Below are 8,250 nucleotides of genomic sequence, written 5' to 3'. Positions count from 1 at the left end.
TCCCTGCGACCATGCACTGAAGTTTTAGATCAAAAAAACTAAGTTGAAACCATTAAATAACTGACCAGCCTGTGCCAGCGATCTGTTTCAGCTGGTCCCTGCGAACGTGGACTGAAGTCTTAGATCAAAATAAACTAAGCTGAAACCACAAAATAACTAACCAGCCTGTGCCAGCGATCTGTGTTAGCTGATCCCTGCAACCGTGCACTGAAGTTTTAGATCAAATAAACTAAGCTGAAACCATTAAATAACCAACCAGGCTGTGCCAGGGATCTGTGTCAGCTGATCCCTGCGAACGTGGACTGAAGTTTTAGATCTAATAAACTAAGCTGAAACCATTAAATAACTAACCAGCCTGTGCCAGCGATCTGTGTCAGCGGATCCCTGCGACCGTGCACTGAAGTTTTAGATAAAATAAACTAATGTGACAGGTGAGACCTGGAGATTTGGGACCGCCCCTGGTGGGCGGAGCTGGCCTTCGCTCCTTTCATAAGCGCAGGTGTGGACAATTGGGTATTCCTTTGCAAACCTGAAGCTGCGAGTGCTTGGTCCGAGTTGGGCAAGTTGGTGTTTCTTAATTATGAAAGTCTGATACGCGTCCTTCCCCTAAACTTCTGTTAGAACGGTAGGTTACACAAAAATGTACCACTTGAGCTCTGGCTGTTGGCAGAGGTTTACAGTTATTTGCACCCTTGTAGGTGGGAAACATTGCTCCCGTGAGAACGGTATAGTGGACTTCATCGCCACTGACCCACATTTATTAGGGTGTGACACGAACTTGTGGACAGGTAACAAAACCAATTCAGTGGAGGAATATTCCTGTGTTTTATTGTCCAGCTAGTGATCTCCTGTCTTTTATTCACAGAGTACCGAGCTGCTGCTTTGCCAGGTGGATTTCTGGCTGCGGGCAAAGGACCCGACACATCAGTGTGTTTTAATTTGTTTTAAACTGGTGTACGCCGACAGACTGACTGCTGCGGCTGTCGATGGTTTTGGTTTTTGGTTTTACTTTTTCTGTATCAGTAGGCACCACAGATACTGATCCTTTTAGTATTTTAACCCCTTTATTTATATATATATATATTGTCGCAGACGGTGAAGGCGCTGCAGGGAAAACAAATCCTTTTTTTGTCTCCCCGCTTTTGCATGCACAGCGGTGGGCCCGAGTGAAGACGGCACTGAAGATTTGACTTTTTTTCTATAGTGTTTTACCCATTTGGGGTCATGTGTGAGTTGCCGTCCATGTTTAACCTGTGTGCTATGTTGATTTGTTTTTAAACGGTTCCCCGCAGCGCTTGTCCCGTCTCACGGGCAATCGCACAGTTTTATCGTCTCTAATAAGGTAACGTTTTTAATTGGTTTGAGGTGCCGCTGTTACACTGTTTCTTTTATTTTGTATTAAAAAAATTAAACTCTTTTAAACTGACTGTGCGCCTACGGCTCTGTCCTATTTTAAATAGGTACCTACCACGGGTCACAAACTGGCGTTGTCGGACAGGACGAGCCTCTAGGTGTGCACAGCGATTAGTCAGTTGGTTTGTGTAAAATTTGTATTTTTATGGGTGTGTGTTTTAAACTGTTTTATATTTGTATTTATTTTTTTTAGGCAAAGCAGCAGCTGGTAAATCCTGGTGGTAACAAAGTGTAATCTGCATTTAAACACAGTAGGCACTTACTGTTGAGGGTTTTTATTTTTTATTATGGAGTCCCAATCAGGCATTTCTAGCCCCTGTAGACCTCATGACTCTACCCCTATGGAGGGCTCTCTCCAAGAGAGGCTGGTTTATATCCCTAGAGAGAGGTCGTGCCCCCTGTTTAGTGGAACTGGGGAAATTAGTGTCCAAAGTTGGGTGGAGGAAATAAAATCTGTGATGCGCACTCGTAGACTTGCCCCTGTTGATAGAGCCCATTATATCTATGATCATTTGACTGGTGATGCTCGTGAGGAAATAAAATATAGGTCCCAGCAAGTAAGAGAAGATCCAGACCGCATTTTTGAGATTCTCCTTAGCCAGTATGGTTGCCCCATGTCCTTTATTGCTGTTAAGGAAGCTTTTTATGCAAGAAGGCAGCAAGAAGGAGAGTCACTGAGGGAATTCTCACATGCATTGTTTTCTCTCATGGACAAAATGATCCAAAGTTGTCCAGAGAGGCGAATTCCTGAGGCTGCTAGACTGCTTTCTGATCAGTTTGTAGAGGGTGTCCGGGATGGAAATTTGAGCCGCGAGCTTAAAAGGATTGTTCGCGAACATCCAGATTATGACCTCCATACTTTAAGAGATGAAGGCCTCAGGTGGGAGCGGGAAGGCAGAGTAGGAGTAGAACCCGGCCGGTTCAGGACTTATTCTGTCCCAGCAGTCTACAGCATTCAGCATACAGGACAAACAAAGGGGCCAAGGGATACTATTGGGTCAGAATTAGCAGAGGTTAAGGAAATGTTAAAACGGCAGCAGGCCCAGATTGATCAGCTTACACATGAGTTGAGAGTTGCCCATACATCAAGTAAGTCTAGGTTCACGCAGAGAGGAAGGCAGGTTATTTGCAGATGGTGTCAGAAGCCTGGCCATTTTGCTAAAGACTGTGATAATAAGAGGGTAGTAGCCTTTGAATCTACAGCCCCTAGCAGGAGCTCATCTGGGCAGGGTACGTTTTCCATGCAGGCGGAAAACTAGCACCCTCTGTTATGCTGAGCCACATATCAGATGGGGACATAACTGGCTCCAACAGTTGTAATGCTCAAATGTCTGGTCCCCCACCCAAGTTGGTAGGCTCCTGTCCAAAGGTTACCATTAATATGGGAGGGGTAGATGTCTCCTGTTTATTAGACACTGGATCCATGGTCACTACCATCACGGAGAGTTTTTTTGCCAAACATTTTAAGAACTGGGGTCCAGAGAAACTGAAAGCATGCCATTGGCTGCGGCTACGGGCAGCTAATGGGCTAGATATTCCCTATGTTGGCTACCTGGAGCTTGATTGCCAAGTGTTAGGGAGGCAAATACCGAAACGTGGTGTGTTAGTTGTTAGAGATCCTTTGGAGCCCAGCCCCAACTCAGAAATATGTGGAGTACTCGGCATGAATGTGATCCGTGAGTGTTATAGGGAGCTGTTTTTGGAACATGGCTCTGCTCTTTTTGACCTTCCTTTAGTGCAGGAGGATCCTTGGCAGCAGGCTTTGCAGCGTTGCCATACAGCGCAGCTACAGCCTGAAGCACAAGTTAGTGGCCCAGTGAGAGTTAAGGGTAGGAGAAAAATTTGCATCCCCGCAGGCACAATGAAGTTTGTACCAACTACATGTCGGAAAGTCCCTTCAGCGCACACTGGAACAGCGTTTTTCGAACCATTAGATGCCGGTTTGCCTCATGGTCTCCTTTCTTCTCCAGCTTTGGTCCAGGTGGTCAGTGGCACTGCATTTATCCCAGTTATCAATGTGGGATTAACTGAGGCCATTTTGCCACCTCGCAGTCAGCTTGGCACCTTGTGCCAAGTTGAAATTGTCAGCCAATCGGATGGCTCGACCAGGCTCTTGGAAGATTTGGGAGAGGAAAAACGTGTTACCATGGCAACCCAGAGTGTGGAATCCAACCCTCTGAAAACTGCAATTAATGCAATTGATCTCTCAGCCCTCACTGTACAGGATCAGGACAGGGTAAGGGCCCTTTTGCGTGACTACCAATCTGTTTTTTCTTCACATGATGGTGACTTAGGGTGTACCAATTTAATGACTCATGAGATCCCACTTTTAGATGAGACTCCGGTCCGCCAGCGGTATCGACGGATTCCACCTTCAGAGTATGAGAGCGTTAAGGCCCATATTCAACACCTGTTGGAGAGTCAGGTGATCAGAGAAAGTTGTAGCCCTTTTGCATCCCCAATCGTGGTAGTACGAAAGAAGGACTCTAGTATTAGGCTTTGTGTGGATTACCGTCTGCTGAACTCAAGGACTAGGAAGGATGCTTTTCCCTTGCCCCGAATTGAGGAGTCCTTGGATGTGTTGTCAGGTGCATGTTGGTTCTCTACCTTGGACTTGGCTAGTGGCTACAATCAGGTCCCTGTTGCTGAGCCAGACAAAAAGAAAACTGCTTTCTGTACTCCTTTTGGGTTATTTGAGTTCAACCGCATGCCGTTTGGCCTCTGTAATGCACCAAGCACCTTTCAGAGATTGATGGAGCGAATGTTTGGTTCCCAGAATCACCAGTCTTTGTTGTTGTACTTGGATGACGTGATTGTCTTCTCTACCACAGTAGATGAGCATATTCAGCGCCTAGGAGCAGTACTGGAGACCTTGCGGGTACAAAACTTGAAGGCCAAGTTGGAAAAATGCTGTTTTCTGCAGACAGAGGTAAAGTACCTTGGGCATGTGATCTCCAAGGACAGGGTAGCCACGGACCCAGACAAAATATCTGCGGTGTCTAATTGGCAAACTCCTAGCTCTGTTGCTGAATTGAGATCATTCTTAGGGTTTGCTAGTTACTATCGCCGCTTTGTTCCAGGTTTTGCATCCCTAGCTGCTCCGCTCCACCAGCTGGTGGCCGAACTGGCTGGGACTAAGCACAAACGCCCCTCCAAGCGTGCATTGCAGGAAGTTTGGACCGAGCAGTGTGAAAATAGCTTTCAAGAGTTGAAAGCTCGGTTGGTGCATTCCCCCGTATTGGCTTATGCTAATTTTTCACAACCTTTTATCTTGGAGGTTGATGCCAGCCACTGGGGTCTGGGGGCAGTGCTTTCACAACAGCAAGCTGATGGCAAGGTGCGTCCTATAGCTTATGCTAGTCGAGGGCTAAAGCCCACGGAACGTAACATGTCCAATTACAGCTCCATGAAACTTGAATTCCTAGCCTTGAAATGGGCTATGACTGAAAAATTCAGAGAATATTTGCTGGGTAACAGGTGTGTTGTCTATACAGACAACAACCCCTTGAGCCATCTGACTACAGCAAAGCTTGGAGCTTTGGAACAGCGCTGGGCGGCTCAGCTCTCTTCTTTTGATTTTTCAATTAAGTATCGTCCGGGTCGTACAAATGGCAATGCAGATGCTTTGTCTCGACAGTGTCAGCCATCCGATCAAACTGTGTCTTTAGAAACACTGCTTCCTGGTACTTCCCTTCCAGACTCTTTAGTGCAAACAGTTTTACCACCCCAGCAAGTAATCCAATCTATGATTTCGGTTTTACCCTCTCATTCACTTGCAGACCTTGCTACTTTGCAGAGGGAGGACCCCACGATTAGTGGTTTTTTGAAGTTTTGGCGCAGAGGAACTGGCCCTACTCGCCAGGAGAGAAGAGATTTGCCAGCAGCAGTGCTGGAAATGTTGCGCCAGTGGAGGAAACTGGTAGAAAAGGAGGGCGTCCTTTATCGGCAGATCTTTCAGCCAGATGGGGGGGAACCAGTGTGCCAATTAGTGGTCCCTCAGAGTCTCAAGAATGAGGTTTTACATGGCTTGCATAATGACCATGGTCATCAGGGAACTGACAGGACTGCAGACTTGATACGCAAGAGGTGTTATTGGCCAGGTATGTCTAAGGAGGTTCAGGATTACTGTCAGCAATGTGAACGTTGTGCGCAGGCTAAAGCAGTTTATCCCAAACCTAAAACAACCATGGGTCACCTCATGGCTGCGAGGCCCAATCAGATTCTGGCAATTGATTTCACATGCCTTGAACCCTCCGTTGATGGCCGTGAAAATGTATTGATTCTTACCGATGTGTTTTCAAAGTTCACTCAGGCCATTTCTACTAAGGATCAAAAGGCAACTACTGTGGCCAGTGTTTTGGTTTATGAGTGGTTTTATCGCTTTGGTGTTCCCTCTAGGATCCACTCCGATCAGGGGAGGAGTTTTGAAGGAGCATTAGTTCAGCAGCTATGCCAGTTATATGGTGTGGAAAAGACTCGCACCACTCCTTACCACCCACAAGGTAATGGCCAGTGTGAGCGTTTTAATCGGACTCTGCATGATCTGTTGAGAACTCTGCCCCCTGAGCAAAAGCGTCATTGGCCCATGTATTTACAGCAGCTCACCTTTTCTTACAATACCACAATCCATCAAACTACGGGTGAGTCACCCTATTTTCTTATGTTTGGCCAAGAGCCCCAGCTCCCAGTTGACTTCCTGTTAGGCAGAGTGGAGGAACCCACCCACGGCCCGGTACACACTTGGGTCCAAGAGCATCAGAAACGTCTAGATGTAGCTTATAAAGGTGTGAGTAACCGCACCAAAGCAGCAGCGACGCTGCGTGCAGATCGTCAACCTGCCCCAGCTTCTGACCCCTTGCCATTGCATCAGTTAGTGTATTTGAGAGATCATAGCATTCGGGGACGGAATAAAATCCAAGATTTTTGGGGCGTTACACCGTATTGTATTGTCCGTGCCCCTGCTGATGCTGGTCCTGTGTATACAGTGGCCCCACTCAATGATCCAGAACAGAAAAGACAGGTTAATAGACAATTTATCAAGCCGATCCCTGCTGATATCTGTGAGAAAATAAGGGCAGAGCTCCAGCAAACTGCTAACCCTAGAAGTTCACCTGACCGGTTACCCCCGTCTGAGAATGAGGGAGACTTTTATGTGTGGCAACGAAGGGAGTCCCCAAGAGGTGACCCCCAAAGTGTACAAACTGATTCTGCACCTTGTCCCCAACAACTCCCAGAGGACCTGGCTATAGTAATGAGGCCGCAGTCCAGAAGGACTAATCCTGGTACCCTGACTCCACAGTGTAGTGTCCCCACTCAATTAGCTGAAAGTGGTACAGTTAGAAGAACGACACGCTCAACAGCTGGCCACCATTCCAATCCACACCATCTGCCCCAATCAGCTGAAGCCAGGCCACCTAGTGTACATTCAGTTACAGCTTTTTATAGACCGTGGCTTTAAGGTTCCATTGTCGGGTCGCCAATGCAAAAACCAGGGGGGAGAATGTGACAGGTGAGACCTGGAGATTTGGGACCGCCCCTGGTGGGCGGAGCTGGCCTTCGCTCCTTTCATAAGCGCAGGTGTGGGCAATTGGGTATTCCTTTGCAAACCTGAAGCTGCGAGTGCTTGGTCCGAGTTGGGCAAGTTGGTGTTTCTTAATTATGAAAGTCTGATACGCGTCCTTCCCCTAAACTTCTGTTAGAACGGTAGGTTACACAAAAATGTACCACTTGAGCTCTGGCTGTTGGCAGAGGTTTACAGTTATTTGCACCCTTGTAGGTGGGAAACATTGCTCCCGTGAGAACGGTATAGTGGACTTCATCGCCACTGACCCACATTTATTAGGGTGTGACACGAACTTGTGGACAGGTAACAAAACCAATTCAGTGGAGGAATATTCCTGTGTTTTATTGTCCAGCTAGTGATCTCCTGTCTTTTATTCACAGAGTACCGAGCTGCTGCTTTGCCAGGTGGATTTCTGGCTGCGGGCAAAGGACCCGACACATGAGTGTGTTTTAATTTGTTTTAAACTGGTGTACGCCGACAGACTGACTGCTGCGGCTGTCGATGGTTTTGGTTTTTGGTTTTACTTTTTCTGAATCAGTAGGCACCACAGATACTGATCCTTTTAGTATTTTAACCCCTTTATTTTTATATATATATATATATATATATATATATATATATATATATATATATTGTCGCAGACGGTGAAGGCGCTGCAGGGAAAACAAATCCTTTTTTTGTCTCCCCGCTTTTGCATGCACAGCGGTGGGCCCGAGTGAAGACGGCACTGAAGATTTGACTTTTTTTCTATAGTGTTTTACCCATTTGGGGTCATGTGTGAGTTGCCGTCCATGTTTAACCTGTGTGCTATGTTGATTTGTTTTTAAACGGTTCCCCGCAGCGCTTGTCCCGTCTCACGGGCAATCGCACAGTTTTATCGTCTCTAATAAGGTAACGTTTTTAATTGGTTTGAGGTGCCGCTGTTACACTGTTTCTTTTATTTTGTATTAAAAAAATTAAACTCTTTTAAACTGACTGTGCGCCTACGGCTCTGTCCTATTTTAAATAGGTACCTACCACGGGTCACACTAAGTTGAAACCATTAAATAACTAACCAGCCTGTGCCAGCGATCTGTGTCAGCTGATCCCTGCAACCGTGCACTTACGTCCATTCGCTACCGCTTTTCCTTTTCAGGGTCGCAGGGGGCGCTGGAGCCAATCCCAGCTGTCGTAGGGCGAGAGGCGGGGTACACCCTGGACAGGTCGCCAGTCTGTCACAGGGCTAACACACAAGGACAGACAACCATTCATACTCACATTCACACCTAGTGACA

The 8,250-nt window shown here is 46.8% G+C and overlaps 1 long non-coding RNA gene across 3 annotated transcripts; it reads left to right on the top strand.

Moving 5' to 3' along the window:
* Window positions 1-503: 503 nt before the first annotated feature.
* LOC145426207 (uncharacterized) lies at window positions 504-7,951 on the top strand. Of its 3 annotated transcripts, XR_013906929.1 has the most exons (4): window positions 504-625; window positions 699-7,116; window positions 7,190-7,279; window positions 7,357-7,951. It is a non-coding gene; the product is annotated as an uncharacterized LOC145426207 (long non-coding RNA). The 3 variants fall into 3 exon arrangements; XR_013906927.1 differs by having other exon boundaries at window positions 7,190-7,951; XR_013906928.1 differs by having other exon boundaries at window positions 699-7,279.
* The last annotated feature ends 299 nt before the right edge of the window (window positions 7,952-8,250 follow it).

Source organism: Astatotilapia calliptera, chromosome 3 (genome assembly GCF_964374335.1).
Source record: "Astatotilapia calliptera chromosome 3, fAstCal68.1, whole genome shotgun sequence".
NCBI classification, from domain to species: domain Eukaryota; kingdom Metazoa; phylum Chordata; class Actinopteri; order Cichliformes; family Cichlidae; genus Astatotilapia; species Astatotilapia calliptera.
The sequence above is the reverse complement of the archived record's forward strand: the minus strand, read 5'-3'. Positions and strand labels throughout refer to the sequence as shown.